General features: G+C 43.8%; 1 protein-coding gene across 1 annotated transcript in view; it reads right to left on the bottom strand.

The window, feature by feature from the left end:
- MAML2 (mastermind like transcriptional coactivator 2) overlaps positions 1-18230 on the bottom strand; it is a gene marked incomplete at both ends in the record, with an annotated part of 219468 nt that overhangs the window by 50734 nt on the left and 150504 nt on the right. The gene's annotated exons all lie outside the window — the stretch shown is intronic.

Raw genomic sequence — 18230 nt, 5'->3', positions numbered from 1 at the left:
CTGCGGCATCGGCCGGCAGGCGCCGAGCTGCTCCTCCGTCCCTGCAAACAGGCTGCCACAAATGCACCGTCTTCCCCGCTATCTGCTCCGGCTGCTCGCAGCAGCGTCCTCCGTTCCATCCAAACTAGGATGCAGTCCCAGGGGGCATCTGAGGCATCTCATTTTTGGCAAAAGAACCTCATTCCCATGAAAGTAAGCGCAGCTTTTACACCGCCGTTTAATAACATGGCAACATTCTCATGCATGAGACTCATTTCCTCGCTGCCTCGACTTCAGAAATAAATACTGCCATAAAGAAGCTTCCTGAAAGTGAAGCGGTTTCTCAAGCTTGCCTTCTCCTCTGAGACGACGGTTTAAAAAATATTCAAGCATACTTTTGTCCACACTGCTTAGAGTCATCGCAGACCCTGTACCCTCCTACAATACACACTAGACAATGTCAACCCGCTTACTAAGAGTTCTGAAAAGCAACTTTGGTTTATGTGAGCGCGACGGGGGCTGCTCGCACGTTCACATAGCCTTGGCTGCGACAGAAGCAGTTGTGAAAACATGACCGCAGTTATACAACAGCGTAGACGTAGGACAGAAGGGTGTGTGCAAAGCGTTGCCCTGGTCAAAGCTGATGATAGCCAAAAGTGGAAAGAGCTCACAGGGATAAAGATGAAACAAACTGCAAGAGTCCAACCTGGGTTTAAACCGTGTCCACAAACTGCAGTCTGAACTGCAGTTTGAAAGCAGCCTGGGACATACCAGGCGGAGGTGGTTACATAGTCTACACCAGCTGTCCAGGTCTAAATTTCTTCTCTACCTGTGCCAGAAGGGGCTGGTTTGAGGCCAAACTCTCAATGCTCATTGCTGGTTGCTTAAAGGACTGTAGTCACAGCCTGGCCCCACAGCCCAGCTCCTGCCTCCCGTGCACCACCCCACCGGGGACCCACCTCAGCCACCTCCAGCTCCCCGGGAGAGCCACGGGATCACCACCCCACCGCCTCCACCACCACCACCACGCATCACACCACCTCTCTCGGCCACCTCCTGGAGGACAGAGTCATTCATTCCCTAGAGGTCCCCGTTTCTCTCCATTGACTGCTGAGGTAATGGGTATTATGAGTGTAAGCGAGAAGCGTCATTTTTAGGTAAGTATAGTCCGGTGAGACAGCTGTGAACCTGAGTGATTAGTAGGTAAAATCCTTCCTCCAGGCCTTTTATATCATATTCCCTGCGATGCAGGAAATGCCGAAGAGACCTTCAACTCATGGACATGAAAAAGCAGTGCGTTAAGGTTCCTACAGCATCAGACCTTTCTGTCACCATTACACTGTATTAACAATTTTTAGTGATTTTTATACGTATGGCATATAAAATTAACAAACATAATTTATTACCCTCTCACACTGTAGCTGAATGTTTTACACAGAGGAGCTATTCATCACTCTCTAACTAGTGCAAACAAACAGGGTTCCACTGTGTTGATTGATAGATGTATCGGGTTTCTTTACTGCTGCTGCTGCTCATATTGCTCCTGAATTAATAACTCGGAGTTTACTTTGCACATTGTTGTCCTTTTTTTTTAAAGAGCATTTGGAACACCTAAAGCCTGATTCTTATTAACACTAAGTCCCTGTTACACCAAAGTGGCCTGAATATGTAATTAAATTTTTGTTCTAGTAAAGGCTCTTTTCTACAGTCAAAATGATATAAAGGGGATCTCAGCCTGAATAAGAATCAGACACAAAATTTTTGCTTAGGAACTTGCAAGAGCAGGGAGGAGTAAACAAGGATCGCTGTCACTATTTCCACAGATCACCCTAGTAATCGGCAGAAGTCTTTTGAACATAATGTAAAAACCAGGCATTAATATTGTGGGGGCTTTACTCTCTGCTTGAAAAGGTTCCTGCAATAATTAGTTTAGAAATTGACTTTCCTTCATTTTTTGCAAGAAACTTTTGGAAGTGAGCAAGACTAGTACCTTGATACTATTGCTTTTGGCTACTCCATGAAATGCCATTCCAGTTTGGATCAGTTATAAATGGCTGAAAATCATCATTTCCCTTCCATTGCTTGTGTTCCTCAGGACTTTTCTGCCTCCTTGTGAAAGCAGTCATTAAAGTTGCCTTGAAGGCAGCAACAGGAGGAGCACATACTCCAGTAGAAACTGCTGGGGGGTGCTAAGCTCTGTCAGAGCTGCTGTCTTAAAAAAAAACCTTTCTGAGAGGCATGGCTCATGATCACATCGCTGCGCCTGCTCTCACAGCTGAAAAGCATCAGTAGATCCACTTTCACAAGCCGTGGGGCTGCTGGGCCAAAATGGGCCAGGTCAACTGGAGATCAGTCAACGGGCAAAATAGTGCTGCAGTGAGGGGCTGGTAGGTTAGGTTAGGTTGGAAGGTTAGGTTAGGTAAGTAGGTTAGGAAGGTCAGTAGGTTAGGTAGGTTAGGCTGGTAGATAGGTTGGGAAGACACAGCTAAGCTGAACTCCCCCCAGGCACCATTTCTGGTATTCTTTGTATTAATAACCTTTTCTGCTACGATCAAGCGGAGTTATTTCTGTGGCTTCAGACAGAAGCGTGTGTTACAGTGGCCAGAGTGACCAAGAGGAGATGTTTGGAGATGGGCTATAGGAACAGAGCCACTACATGCTGGGACTATCTTCAATATATCTGCTGGCTTCTGCCATTTAGGGATTTTCTGAGTGCAACTTTGCATATACATCATGGTATTTGACTACCCTTGACAAATATTTTGCCTGAATTTGCCCAACCCCGACTTCAAATACATGCCTACTGTTGGTATCCATAATGTGTGGGCCCAAGCCAACCTCATGCAGTTCAACAAGGACAAGTGCAAGGTCCTACATCTGGATCGGAGCAATCCCAAGCATAAAAACAGGCTTGGCAGGGAATGACTGGAGAGCAGCCCTGAGGCAAAGGACCTGGGGGTGCTGGTTGATGAGAAGGTCAACATGAGCCAGCAATGTGCGATCACAGCCCAGAAGGCCAACTGTATCCTGGGCTGCATCAGAAGTGTGGCCAGCAGGTCACAGGAGATGATTCTGCCCCTCTACTCCACTCTCGTGAGACCCCACCTGGAGTACTGCATCCAGCTCTGGAGTCCTCAACATAAGAAGGACATGGACCTGCTGGAATGTGACCAGAGGAGAGCCACGAGGATGATCCGAGGGCTGGAGCACCTCTCCTATGAGGAGAGGCTGAAAGAGTTGGGGCTGTTCAGCCTGGAGAAGAGAAGGCTCTGGGGAGATCTTATTGCGGCCTTCTAGTACCTAAAGGGGGCCTACAGGAGAGCTGGGGAAGGACTTTTTACTAGGGCATATAGCAATAGGCCGAGGGGGAATGGCTTTAAATTGGAAGAAGGCAGGTTTAGATTAAACATTAGGAAGAAGTTTTTCACTGTGAGGGTGGTAAGGCACTGGCACAGGTTGCCCAGAGAGGTTGTTGAGGCCCCATCCCTGGCGGTGTTCAAGGCCAGGCTGGATGTGGCCTTGGGCAACCTGGTCTAGTGGGAGGTGTCCCTGCCTATGGCAGGGGGGTTGGAACTCGATGATCTTCAAGGTCCCTTCCAACCTAAACCATTCTATGATTCTATGATTAGGTATACAACACCTTCCTCTTGCTTGTTTTGCTGCCTGACAATTTCATTAGGTGTCTACAGCTTCCCTGCTAGGTGAAACAGTGATTAATTCTTCCCTATTCATCTTCCCCATGTCATTCATGATCTCTATCTATATCTTCTCTCTCATACCTTCTCGTTGTCTGAAAAGTCTCTGATTAATTATAAGGAAGCTGCTTCTTCCCTTCCATATGTTGCCTGAGATGGATGCAGGTTGCAGGTGGTGTTTGGGATGCAAACACCTGGTGGTACAGTGGCATTATCCTGTGTGTGTGTGTGTGTGTGTGTGTGTGTGTACATGACTCCTTGTGTGTATGGTGTGTGTACATGACTCCTTGTGTGTATGTGCACTCGCCACTTCCACCACAGTGACTCCTACCATCCACTTTGCTGTTTTGAGCAAACTTGGGGAGGGTATTTCAGGTGAGTGCAGATTTTGTTTCCTTCTCATTCACTGCAGGACTTGCCCTGTGTTTCTCACAGGACTTCAGTAACACTCTGAACTGATGGACAAGAAGGGAGATGAGTCTGAATGGGGAACAAAAACCTGCTTTCCCTAATCTTGGAAAGCATTGTTTTGAAACTTAAAATATTTGAATGTACCTTTTTTATTTTTTTTGCTGTTGTTTATGTAACATGGAAATATGAACAATATTTTGATTACCATTTCAGTAAGGACAGTGTTGCCCTCTGCATCGTCACACAAGAAAATGTATTTGCCTCCTGTGTAAATGGATATAAAGTCGTTGAGATGCAAGTTCAGAAATCCTGCTGTGAAATCAATTTCTCCTGTGATCTACATTTGAAAGTGTAGACCTCACCTTGCATCTATTTGCCATTTTGTGAAGCGTTAAGATGCTGCTCTACCATACATGAGCTCATTTTGATCAGACACAAGTATCAACACATACAGCCTCCCTCAGCGTGGAATGTAAACCTCTGAATTTTTAAACTGGTTTAAACTATACATATTTAAATATTAATGAAATTAAATCCTGACCGCTTTGGTTGCTGAAGCCTCTAAATCTTTAAAAGGAAGTTTCCTGAAAATAGTCATTGGCATTTGTAGGAATCTTTGCCTATCTGAATTTTTGATAGGGGAGGTGCTTGGTCAAAAAAAAAAAAAATTGAAAAATTTATAAAAACTGCAAAGTTTATGCTAATTCTAAAGCCTACCCTATTTTTGAGACTAAAATTAAAGCCATACTTACGCATCTAAATAGATGGCCTGTTTTCACAAGTACTGATGTACTTCTCTCCTTGACTCAGTCACTTTGTACCAAGACACCTATTGAGATGCACCACGTGTATTTCTAATGCTTTAACTTCACTAGCTGTGTTAGAAAAAAGTGTTGATCTCACCATCTCAATTTTTAACCTCCCCAGAAGAATTAATAGTTACTCACTTCACAGAAGCTTTACGGATGAATTAGTATTTACAAAACAATTAGCATATATTACATAATTTCATTACTTCTGCTATCACTACTATCTTGGTGTTCCTACTGGTATTTGTGCATGAACTTGGTTTAGTTTTTGCTTGTAGCATTTGCATGGCTAAAATAACACAAAATCTGGGCATTCTACATCTTTTTTCTTCACTAACATTTATAGCATAATTCCAGCTCCTGCATTGTTTTGTTGCCACAAAAAGACCAGAGATGAAAGAAAAATTTGGGAAAAGCACAATAAAGAGTATCCCCAATATTTACCCTGGGGGGATGCAAGAGACCAAGAGGCACCTTGAACATGTCGTTCAAGAGGACACGGGGCAGCAGCTATTCGCTTGCTTCTTCCCCTGAGAGTAACGTACTATGTTGTCCAGATCCATAGTCTCAAATGCAAATATCAAGATGGAGTTATCTAATTAGCAGCCTCACAATTGCCTCTGGGTTTTTATATGTTGTTTTGGTCAGGCTTGGTTTTGCATAGTAGTCTCCTCTGTTTGAGAGACTATAATGAAGGTGATTAAAATGATTCATTAACATTGTGCCCGTTTGAGCAAACAGTCCAAACATTTCTGTATTGCCTGGTATCAAGCGCAGTCATTGCTACACAAATGTCCAAAGGTCTTTTAGCCTTTTTAATTTTTTCCACAGCTTGGCTTAATTAATGATTCATGGGCAAATTTATATACAATTACTGTACCAACTGACCAGCTTTCGATTTGCTTTGGATTCTTTGGGAGGAAGAGAGGGAAAACATCCTCAGAGCTCATAACAACAGTACACCATGTATTTAAGTGAATGCTACAATTAAATGTCTGTAAGTCTATCTGGTGTCCCTAGCCATGCCGTCTACTCCACTTTGTTTAGTAGGGGCCTACACAGTTCCCCACTTGGTTACTTCAAAGAAAGGGCCTCATGAGGCGACAGCCAGAAGACTACTTTGTACTTTGCTATGAAAGCAGAGGAGTAGAAAGGGATACCATTTTTAAACTGAGTGCCTTGCCATCATGTATCATCTAACATTTATTCTAAATTTTATCTTAAAAGCAGTTAGGTTTTTGGCCACCAGGACTCTCCTCGGGAAAGCCAAACAATTTCTCCAGTTGCTGGGAATGTGTTGCTAATTTCCAGCCTAAATTTTCTTATGGCCAATTTCAAAGGTGGTTACTAGGTACACCGGTTGGAAAACTTGTCAGAAGAAAAACAGGGGTGGATATGTTAAAGCTATATGGTTCTTGGATTGACATTCTCTAGATCTGCATAAATAATTTGGCTACGGACACACAAGTCCTACTCTGCAGCTTTAAAAAGCTCAGGCTTAATAGGGAGATGAATGATTGTATCTCCACAAACCAAATTTCATTAGTATTTTCAGGTGGTGAGTCCAACGCTCCAGAAAGCATTTCAGGAACATTAAAAATCTGAAGATTTCTTTTTTTTAATGTAGTATATATACGGCTATGGAAAACCCTTCTGAAGAACCGCTCCAATGCTTCCCAGAGCCCCGGAGCTTGGCCCATAAAGAAGTGCTGCATCTGAAAAAGGCCACCCTTAATAGCACTTTGAATTCGAAACAAGATTTTGACAACACAGCTGTACTTAGCCCACAAAGTAGATTTCATGTTTACCAGAGGCCTGTAATTTGTGGACAGAGAGTTATTTACTTCTTTTAAAAATAAAACTCAGCAGTGAAAACCCTACATGAAGAAGAGAAGATGCCAAAATCAAGGACTGTGGCGCGTTTGGATCTCCTGCATCGGTGTGATGGATACTGCTGCTTTCTTGCTGCGTTCAGCAGCCCACGTGGCTGTGAGATGTTTCTCCATGGTGTTTCAGCTCCCCGGAGTTGGTGCTGAAGAGGAACCAGGGCTGAGAAGGGACAGCTGCTGAGATGGAAGTATGAAAGGAGGGCTGCATGATTAAAAGTAATGATAGTGCTGAGGGGAAGACAGCAAAGGAAGACTTTGCACCCTCCTTGTGCCATTGCACAACCACCCAAAATGGAAGAGGAATCTGGGTTTCAAGTACCTTTGGCTTTTTTTAGGAAACCATAGCCAAAGACAAAAAAAGCTGGTCTGTGTGCTATTGGTAGGAATATGTTAGGGAAACAAGTGAGCTGGTCATGCAGACTACTTAGTGGAGAACGTCAGGTAAAGTACAACAGCTATGACTGTTGTATGACAGCCTGGAGAAGAGAAGGCTCAGGGGAGATTTTATTGCAGCCTTCCAGTACCTAAAGGGGGCCAACAGGAGAGCTGGGGAAGGACTTTTTACTAGGGCATGTAGCGATAGGACAAGGAGGAATGGCTTTAAACTGGAAGAGGGCAGGTTCAGAGTGAACATTAGGAAGAAGTTTTTCACTGTGAGGGTGGTAAGGCACTGGCACAGGTTGCCCAAAGAGGTTGTTGAGGCCCCATCCCTGGAGGTGTTCAAGGCCAGGCTGGACGTGGCCTTGGGCAACCCGGTCTAGTGGGAGGTGTCCCTGCCTATGGCAGGGGGGTTGGAACTCGATGATCTTCAAGGTCCCTTCCAACCTAAACCATTCTGTGATTCTATGATTCTATGACTAGAAATGAGACACCCAGATTGTTCTGAATTTGCTCTGGTTCAGTCGACACAGCAGAGAAACAGTTAATGCAGCCATTAAAGAACAAATGTAACGATCAAAAACCAACAGGAAAAGGCCATCGCTTGCCATAATGTGAGCAAAACTACTGCACTGAACGTCCTCCCTGCTGGGAAGTGGCAACATCAGATAAAAGCAAAAGGAAAAAAAAAGAAATATTTTGGAAAAAAATACACCCTGCCCCAAACTTGTTTCTTCCTGATGGAAATTTTTGAAGTCCAGTTATTACTGTTTAGCCAGGTTTATTCACAGGAAAAACAGAGGATGATGGAGCTGAAGAAAAGCTCAATACTCAGCCTGTGGAATGCTCATAAGACCCACTTTAGAGCTTGTGGACCCCACGCATAACCAGGCCCATGGAGTCTGCTATAGGAAGAAAATGCTGGAGAGAGAGAGACAGGCAGGTTCATACTTGACATGCTGCAGAAAGGGTTAAAAGTGGTCAGTTCATCACTGTTCTGTGTGGTGCTTTGGAAGTTTTCACAACACCAGATGTGCGAAAAAAAAAAGAAGAAAGAAAGAAAAGCGAACACTAGTAGACATCCTGGTGCCCTGGAAGCAGTTAAATTAACACCCAGCAGGGACAAATTTGCAGCTTTGGGAACAAGCTTAAAGTTAGTCTGTTTTCATTCCTGGAGTGAATTTGCAAGTGTATGACAGTGAAGTATAGCCTGGGAAGGAGCAGGCGGCTTTGGATTAGGGATGGATAGCCAGAACTCGCTCCCACCCTCCCTCCTCCCACTCTGTTTTGCACTTAGGTTTTGAAGCTCCCAATACTTCTGCTAATCCTTATGTCTTCCCATGTCTTTTACCAGTTCCAGTAGGAAAAAAAAAAAAAAACATTCTTTTCTTTTTTTTCCATTCTAGCTGAAACCAGACAAGACTGGAGTCACCCCAGCAAAGCCTGCTTCAGCTGAGATTGCAGCTTACAGTCAGTTGGAGAAATCTAGTTCTGCAATGGATAAAGTTGGATGCTCTTCTAACCAGAACCAAAGCACTAAATCCTTTAGTCATACATCACTCACTGGGAGCCAGGCTGTGGCCCGGCTTGCAACCACTGCAAATTATAGAAAGGACTGGAAAAAGAAAAGACTGTGAGAGTACATCTGACCCATCTTCGCAGAATTACGGAAAGTCTTCAGAGTCTCTCTCCCTCTTACAGGTTACCAAACAAACTGGCTCCACAGAAATACCACCTTCATTTTCACACCTTGGACATTGTAAGTATTTTGGTATCAGTCAATCAGGGGGAACTTTTCAACAAAGGTGGACTACACAGCTTCTTATGAAGGCTTGAGAGGACCAGTCAGTCTCCATCCTTCTTCCTCATGTGCATCTTCTGCAAGGCAGGAAGAAACTTCAAGCCTTGAAACAGGCTTCCTAGAGAGGCAGGTGGTCGATGCCCCAGGCCTGACAGTGTTTAGGAGGCATTTGGACAGTGCCTTTAATAACATGCTTTAACTTGGTCAGCCCTGAATTGGTCAGACAGTTGGATTAGATGTTCATTATAGGTCCCTTCCAAATATTCTATTCTATTCTATTCTATTCTATTCTATTCTATTCTATTCTATTCTATTCTATTCTATTCTATTCTATTCTATTCTATTCTATTCTATTCTATATATGTTGGTCATGCAATGGCCACCCTTGCAGCCAGGGATTGTAGAAGAGCTGTAGGGTCCCCTGAAGAAAGAAAACCAGAGGATGGGATGTATTCATTTTTTTTTTTCCAGTGGGACAAATATGTTGCTTATTCTGTCTCCCTGACTGACGGAGACTGGCGGGCTGAATAGCACAGACTGAAACATGTAGTGTGTCCTTTCAGCTGGCGATTTGAAGGGCTCAGAGTGAGGCAGGTCTGGAAAGCTGCATTTCCTGCCCTGTCCCGAAGACTTCCTGTAGACCTGTAGACACGTTGGGAACTACTGGACAACGAGCCCCTTATGCCCCTTCACTTATTCCTGGCGTAGGAACAGAAACAGTTAGCTTTTAAGTTAGTTTTAATCTTCCACTCTCCCCTTTGCAAAGACCATAGGTACTTGTCCCCTGTGTGTCAGTAGCTCCCGTTCTGCTCCGTTTCCTCCCACACTATTTCCCACCCTCCAGTCCCCTGCCCTCCTCTGCCTGCGCCCAGACTCACTCTCAGCTTCCTCCTCCTGAGCTCCCAATCCTTCTCCCTCATTCCCCCTCACCCAAACCCAATTTGCACTCTGTATTACTGCCTTCCAGGTTTCTTCCTATCCTCAGACCCTCATCCTTCCTGCACTTCACTCCTTCACCACCTCCTCCCCAGTCTCTGTGTGCCCCATCGTGTTTGTCCTACTCTAGATCCAGTCCCACCTCGCCATTTCTTTCCCTTGCACTAAACTTTCTGCTCCCCAATTCTCTCCTGCCCTCAGTTCCTGTCCTTCTCCTCCCAGACTCCCTCTCACAGTCAGTTGTCCACCTTCCACTCCTTCTCCGGCCACCCCTGTAGCTGAGGCTCTCCAGCACCAGCCCACTGAGTCGAGTTTAACAACTTGCTGCTGCCAGCAGGGACAATCCCATCTCCACTTCTTGCCTCCAGCTATGTGCTCCTGCCACTTCCCTTGCGCCAGTGTTGGTTTTGTCTGACCCCACGTGCTGGAGGAAATCACTAAAAGAGCAGAAAACCAACACAGAGAGAAAAAGGATTGTTTTCTGCCAATTTTGTGAGAGCTCAGACAAGTGCCAGGGCTGGTGCCAGAGGAAGGAGCGGGCATGGGGCTGGGTTGGGGGAGGACTCCTTGCCCCTTTCTGAAGCTCCTAGCCTGTAGATCAGCTCTGCCATCCTGTGAAACCTCACCTGAGAGTGTTCAAAGCCCCTTGTCCTCCCTTCCTTTGACATATTTGCATGCAGTTCAAGGCACCGCAATTTCAGTCTGCGTGTGTCTTGCAGGCAGAGCAGCACAGATGGGCTCATGGATGCTGAGTCTTCCACAGCGAGGTTATGCCCCACGCATGTGTCTGGCTTAGGTACTCTGAGCTGTGCCTTCCTCCCTGGTTACAGAGGGAGGTTAAGGGGTTAACATTAAATACAGATAACTGGTATGAAGAAGAGGGACAATTATCACCCCTATTACCTGATTTCTGTGTTTTCTACTGATTCACAGTATGATGTGGACCTCACACAAATCCTCACCTTTTCCTGTGAAATTGGAAAATCATTCAACTCATGTTTCCACAGCTATGTCAAGGCTACGTAGTACTATTAAAAGACTGGGAAAGGCGCTTGGCTTTTCAGAAGGACCAACCCCTTCAGGCACTCAGCCCCTCTCTGAATTCCAGCTGGGGCTTGTCAAAACAGAGCATTGTCAGAGGGGACAGAGAAGTGAGGACAGTTTTTGGAGAGATGACATGAAGTCAACATGGTTGGCCCGTTCAATGTGGTGTGAGGCTACCCTCAAGACCCCACCCCTTTCCCCCACACAAGGTGGCAAACAGAATCTCAGGCATAGCGGGGGCATGTCCACCTATGCACGGGTGTCTCAAAGGCCCTTTGGAAAGTTGGCAAGCCGCTGGATGCACCTCGATGGGCTGTTTGCCATCAATCTATAGGTACAGAAGGAAAAAGAGGCATCAAAGACCGTTTTAAGTGCTCCAGATGTCTCCTCTGAGGGACTGTGTAGACAGTGAAGGCTCAGAGCTGTGGCTTCTGGGTCTACAGAGAAGACTGTCAGACCAAGGGCAGAGGGCAGTCAGGTCAAGATGAGCTGGGAGGAGTGATAGGTTCAGGCACTATCCTGGGACACGAGGATAGTGTCTCTGAGACTGACACTGGGTCTAGTTCAACTCCAGACTCTGTCAGACAATTTCTCTGCAATGGTAATGTGTTACTTATGTCCTTATCCAACAACTCCAATGGATTGATTGTAATAGCTTTGGATGAGATCTTCCTTCTCTCTTTCCCAAAATGTATGATAATATATAAAATATACAGTAACATTTCCTTCCTCTCAAGGTTTGGCTGGCTTGCTTATTTAGATTATAAATTCTTCAGGGCAAAAGCTGTCTCTCACACTGTGTGTGTACATTACCAGAAACAGGCATGCAGCAAATGAAGCAGGCAGATGGTTCTGGATTAGTTCTGTTGGAGCATCTGGCTGATTTTCTGGATCATCATCACATACAAATGGTAAATTCACCCGTGAAAACTCACATTAAAGTAACATGGCTAGGTCTGTTGCTGTCTTATAACAGTCATCTGTGGCCTGGGGCAGGTCTCCACCATAAAAACACCAGCAGTAAAAGTGGCTCAGTGGAGGAACAAATATTTTCCATTAAAATATTCCTTCATTTTGAACCCCTAGAGAGGCAAAATTACTGGGACTTGCTCTTGAGGACTTCAAGGAATTAAAATAATAGGGAGACTTTAGGGAGAGAAATGGGAGCTGGGGCTGTTAAAATTTTTTTGTTCCTTGACTTCTTGAGGTATTCATAAATTGCCTACAAACAAGCAAAAACTTACAGGAAAGGCTTTTTCACCATGCCAGCTCCAAATGGCTGTGGAATTATATTGTTTTTCCAGGCTGCCTTTCCAAAATCCCTGCAGGAAGTTGACTCAGGGCTTGACTCTGGCCTCAGATGCACACACAGCAATAGCAGAAATCCTCACTTCAACCAGGTAAGAAGCCCTTACAGATATCCCAGCTTTGATGAGATTGCAGGTCAAGACAGACTAAATCTCTTAGTAGCAGAAAACCAGACCTGAAACACGCCTGGCCCTTTTCCTCCCGGTCAGTATTGCATTGTCACAGTTCTTTACGCCAGTCATGTCCTGTTACACCTCCTTTCCAGTTAATCTAATAATCACAAACTTGTCCTGTCTTTGGTGATGGTTCCCTACCCTACCTCACCACCCCAGGCCTGTAAACTGTAAACTCAGAGCCACCAACTCTGCAGATCTTCTCACCGGCCCTTCCTTCCTTGCAGCCACCATCATCTTCTCCTACCTATGCACCAGGCACCTTGACTTTCTCTCTGCTTCTCCACCCTAGTCCATGTCTTCAAGGTGGCAGTGGAGTAAAATCAGAGGACTGAAGCAGCTGGCACCCTTACTGTGCCTCCTGTCTCCAACAGCATTTTTTTCCCCACAGCCAAGACAACTGACTGCCTCATGAAATGCCTCCTGGATCACAGCAATCCTCAAATCAACATATCTGGACATGCATGTGGGTAGAAGCTGATATCCTTCAAATTCCTTCTGTAAAACTCATCTTTTCCTTGATTCTTACAGAAGGAGGCAGGGGCCATTTTTAATCCGAGCTTATACAGTTTTTCACATTCTGCCTTATCAGTGGACCTCCCAGCCACTTTCACAATGCTAATAAATAAAAAAATAAGACTTCAAGTGTGCTGACATTAGCAAAGAACACATCCAGGCAAGTGCAATGATGTTTTTTATTGGGACCTTCATGGAAGTACCTTCAAAAAGCAGTCCAAATGAGACAACAGGGACTATCTCATCTACGTCTCAAATCCCCAAACCAAGAAGCATTTGACCTAAGTGGCTAATATTGTACTATTCTACCAGTGTAAATACTTTATGCAAAGAGTTCAAGAAACCTTATGGAACTGGCAGTGTCCCTGAGCCTTTGAATTACAATGTCCTCAGGGACTGACCGTCCACAGTGTGATTGTCTATATATTTCATTCAGCAAACTGAGCATGAATGATATAAGGCACTTAGCAAGACAACTGTCCACCATGACAACACAAGAACTTATGACATTTTCTCTCTGGTTTCGTGTTCATAAATAAGCTATGACCCTGCAATCGATGGTGGTTATTGGGACACACTCAATTTTTTATCCAGAATATTTAATTCAGAAGCCCTTGCATGAAGGAATGCGACCAAAATGGAGCTATCAAGAAAAGCTCTCATCCAAATATTATTTTTATAGCGAGCATTGAAAGAAAGGTCACATTGTTATTTTCTTACACTATGGAACAGTTTCTATTATTGCAGATTCCAAAAGCCTGGAATCGTTGTTATTTATGATCTAAGTCAAATTTAAGTCCTGGTTTGTACCAATTACCACAAGCCACTCTAGGTTTTCTCTCTTCATTTCACAAATATTTGCAAAATAATTCCTTCACACTTGAAAACAGAGAGGTTGTCTCACCAAAATGTGCTCTTCTTTTCTTCTTTAGTGGTAAACACAAAGGTCTAGGAAGATACTGTTTTGATATGAATCATGCAAAAAAGCCACATTTTCTTTCAGAAATTTCGGAGGCTAAATTAAAGGTGTAAGTTATCACTCAGCAGTGAACGATAACAAGAGTTTTTCTATCTGCACTTTCAAAAAAAACATTAGATCTTTTGTTCCTGGTGCTTATTCCTCGCATAGCACTCTAACAATCTGACAGTTTAACATAAACTTCTTATTAAATCTGTATGGTGCCCATGCTCTAGAAAAAAAAAGGTAGAAGGTCGTATCCTGCTGCTTACTATGCTGCTGGAAGTCCAATTATGCTCTCGTGAAAATAAATGAAATTACCATGGCTTTACACTGGAGAAAATGAGAGGAGAATCTGTCTCAGCACCTCTGCAGAGCTGCCAAGTTATTTGAAATACCATCTCTACTCCTTGGAGATATTTAAGAGCGCTGCATATATATCAGTTAAGCCCTGAATTTCTGGGCATTTGAAGGGCTGGTGTGATGGAGGGAGCCTGCAAGAGGGGGTCACCTCAGCACCTGGAGCTCCTCTGAGCACATGTTCCTCACTGGTGGCACATCCCTTGGTCTCGTGCTGCTCTGCGGCCTCTCCCCAGCCAAATGCAGCCATGCCATGTCTGTGGGCCATGGAGGCACTGGCCACGTGCTGCAAAGTACAAAGCCTTGCGGTGGGAGAGCATAAGGCAAGAGACACTCATGCTTGGAGAAGGTACTGGAGAAGGGATTGCTCAGTTTTTGGTAGGAAGGGAGACTAGTCAGATTTAAAAGGAGTCTGTTAAGGCCTGGTGAAGAAAATGAAATGCCCTAAGGCATGCTCCAATTAGAGCAAGTGAGGGCGAAAAAAAAAAAAAAAGCCCCAAACTGCAATTAATCACACTACATTCCTGGGCTCTTGGGGAAAAAAAAAACTAAAAAAAGAGAAAAAAGAAAAAGGAGTAGAAGATCCCTCAAAGCAGTTGTAAAGAAACAAGGATTAACAAGGCCCTGAGCTCAGCACAAGGAAACGCTGTTGTGGGTTGTAACTCCAGAGACAACACTGACACTTCCAGAGCTGGAATAAGGACCACTGATTGTTCCTGTAAAGTGAGGTCTGAAGCTCTCATGATCTCTGGTGTTATCCTTGCTCCCAAAGATGAGACTAAATTGGGCACATGCCCTCATGTAGCAGATAGAGCGGCCTTGCTCCATTAGGCTTCCCATTCTCATGAGCTCAGCCTTCTTTTCTTCCCTTCCTTGAGTAAATGAATTTGAATGAAAAAAGTTGGAGGAGAAGTCAGCTTGAAACTTTTGAGTTTAATTTGGCTTTAGGTCAAAACCAGAAGGGGATGAATAATATTTTATTTAGTAGATACAAGCTTTTTCTCTCTCTTTTTTTTTTTCTTTTTTTTTACTTCTCATTGGCAGAAGATTGATGGATCTTATTGAACAAATCTTATGGCCTATCAAAAACCTTAAAAATATGTGCGGAATTTCTTAGGCTAGTTTAAAATGTCAATTTTTTTTGTTCAAAAACCTCAAGTCTTACTTCAGAAGTACCTTTCATTGACTGAACTATGTTTCTTCACAAGGAGAAAGTTAGACTTTAAACTTCTACCCAAGCCCAGTTACAGATTTTTCCCACATCAACCCAGGTTCTGTACAAACACTGCAAACCTGATTAAATCAGTGCAGAGTCTGGAGGTTCTAATTGTTCTCTAAACCAAGATAGTGTTGAATTTCTAAGTTTTTTTCATGACTGCGCATATTTTGCATCCTGATAGACAACAGAAAGGTGAATCTTTCCCACAACAATGGAGAATAAAACAGAGACACAAACAAAACCTTCATTCAGATCAACCTTCCAGGAAACCAAGATGATTTCCACCATTTTTATGACTTTTTCCTAGAGGCAAAAGACATCTAATTAGCAAATCCTACTGCAAGTTTTCTCCAATTTGACACAAAGTGAATGTGACAAGCAGGGAAATTATAAGCCTTACATTTCCAGTTAGCAAGCTTGGGCTGATAAAGTCAAGTTCAAATGCTTTTTTTGGATCTTAAAGCTTGCAGAGTAAAAATCCAGAGGGTGAGCTGGTTCAGCTAAAAATGTGAATTTATAGTGTTCCAGTCAGTGGTATCTGATGTCACAGCAGCTCTTTATGAATGTGCACTCACATTTCCAGCTACAAAGCATTCCAGCCAGTACTGAGATGGTCCTTATAGTCCGAAATTATAATGATTTGAGGATGAGTTGAATGATACCAACAGAACCAAACCTTGATTCTTCATAAAGAAATAGCGCATGAGTAAAATAAATATTAATTGTGAAGTTAATTAGTAAATGCTGGTAATTAATCATGCTTTACTGTTAATGATGTGTAGGAATCCTCAGAGGTGGGAGATGATCCTCCAGGAAAGAAAACTGTGCAGCCTAAATAAGGTGATGTCCCCATTGCTAAAATCAGCGGAATTGACCCACGAGGTTGCTTTGACCTTTGTTGTCTTTATTGGAAGATAATACTAGCTGTGTCTTCTCCTACTGATTTAATATTCAGACTAGACCTATGGGGCAGTCTAACAAAGGGGTTGGTGCGATCTTGCAGCTGTGTACGCAGATGCTAAAGGAGTCCACAGAACTCATAAATATTGCCAGGTGAACAGTTATGTTCAAACCTTTCCAAAACTCTGCAATTTACAGACCAATTGTATTTCTAAGTATCATTCCAGCAGCTACAGAATACTCTACTGAGAGAGACCTACCTGATTTTCTGAACTTCAGCAGAACTTTGGAACAACTGCTAAGGACCTCTAAAAAATCCAGTGATCTCTCTAGAGCATAGTAAAAAACAGCGTTCTTGCTACAAAAGCCCTGTAATCTGTGCCTACAAAGCTTCTAAGCTTCTCAGCTCTGCTGTGGGTCAGGTAGACATGTCCTGCAGACATTGTGGAAAGTTATCCAATGACAAGAAACTTTGGAAAGCTCCTTGCAGAGGTTTGTGATGATAGGCATAACTCCTTCTTTAGTGTCATATCGAACAGTTTGGCCCTCAGCAAAGTTCATTTAGGGCAAGTTCCCTAAGCCAAAAGATCTTGTGGCTGCACAGGTGAGAGATCCCACTACACTTACGATAAATCTTGCAAGTCCTACTATGGCCATGTTGCCAAGTACCATCTTGTTGGCTTGACTCCCTGAGCAGCAGCCCAGAAGGACACAGAGCAAGGACCCAACATTGCCTCAAGCAGGGTTGCTCTCAGTGATTTTATCCTTTTCCAGGACGTGGCCTTGCAGAAAAATAGTAGAGTTTGCAAAAGTCCTGCTTGTCTCCCCTGTGCTGACAGATTGCTGGAAGCTTCATCATGGCTGAATGAAGGAACTGTTAAAATTCATCTGCCTGCCAGTCTATTAAGAGAATGGGGAAATGAGCCTAAGAAGAGAGCGCACAGTGGCCCAAGAAGGAGAGGAAGAGCCAGCAGAGACCTCCTGTAAAGCAGCAAAGCTGTGATTGCTTCCTGTTGCCACTCATTCTCCAGCATTTTCCAACAAAGCAACGTCTCCCCACCCAAAGACGCCTAAAAGTTTTGTCTGGTACCTCTTGCTAAGGGATTTTCTGTTGGAGAAAGTCATGGTTACTTGGCCAGGGAATTTAAAAGAGTCAAAAGGTTCTCCTTTTGTCAAAAGGTGTCCATGCATAAAACTATATTTACTTTTTTTTTTTTTTAAACATCAGACCATTCACCCAAACAATTTGGTGAAGAAGCTCCATCTCTGAATGATTGATTCCCAATGCTGCTTCTCTGGGACTTTACGGAAGACTTAGGCTTTCACTTTTCAGTAGCATCTTATAGCTGTTTTTCGCATCCACACATGATCTCCACACCTATACTGCCATTCCATGCCCTCAAATGTGTTGAACCCAAGTCCCACCAAAAGTCCCCAGAGTGGTTTAAACCTCCCAAGGTCAAAGAAGTTTTATTTGTTGTGCAACTGCTTTCCAGTTTCTGGGGTACAGTGAGGTTACATATTCAAACTTTGATTGGCAGGTCTGAAACTTGGGATCCTGGTGCACAGTGACTTGGCACAGCATAACTGAGCTATAACAACCAATCGTGTCAGAGCCCTGCCTCATGATAACGCACTGGGAGTTGGCCATGTCGTAGATAATTGTACACATATCTGTGGCAACCTTCACCTTCATATCTAAGCATGTATTTTATCCACAGAATATTCCCAGAAGTGTGATGGGTGTTTATAAAGCTCAGAGATAAGTCTTAGTTTTCCTTTGCCAAACAGATAACAAATATGCAAACAGTATTTTTGTCATGTCAGTCAAAAGATATCTGAAACCAGAATTTT

This window comes from Vanellus vanellus (genome assembly GCF_965231255.1).
Source record: "Vanellus vanellus genome assembly, chromosome: 1".
NCBI lineage: Eukaryota > Metazoa > Chordata > Aves > Charadriiformes > Charadriidae > Vanellus > Vanellus vanellus.
The sequence above is the reverse complement of the archived record's forward strand: the minus strand, read 5'-3'. Positions and strand labels throughout refer to the sequence as shown.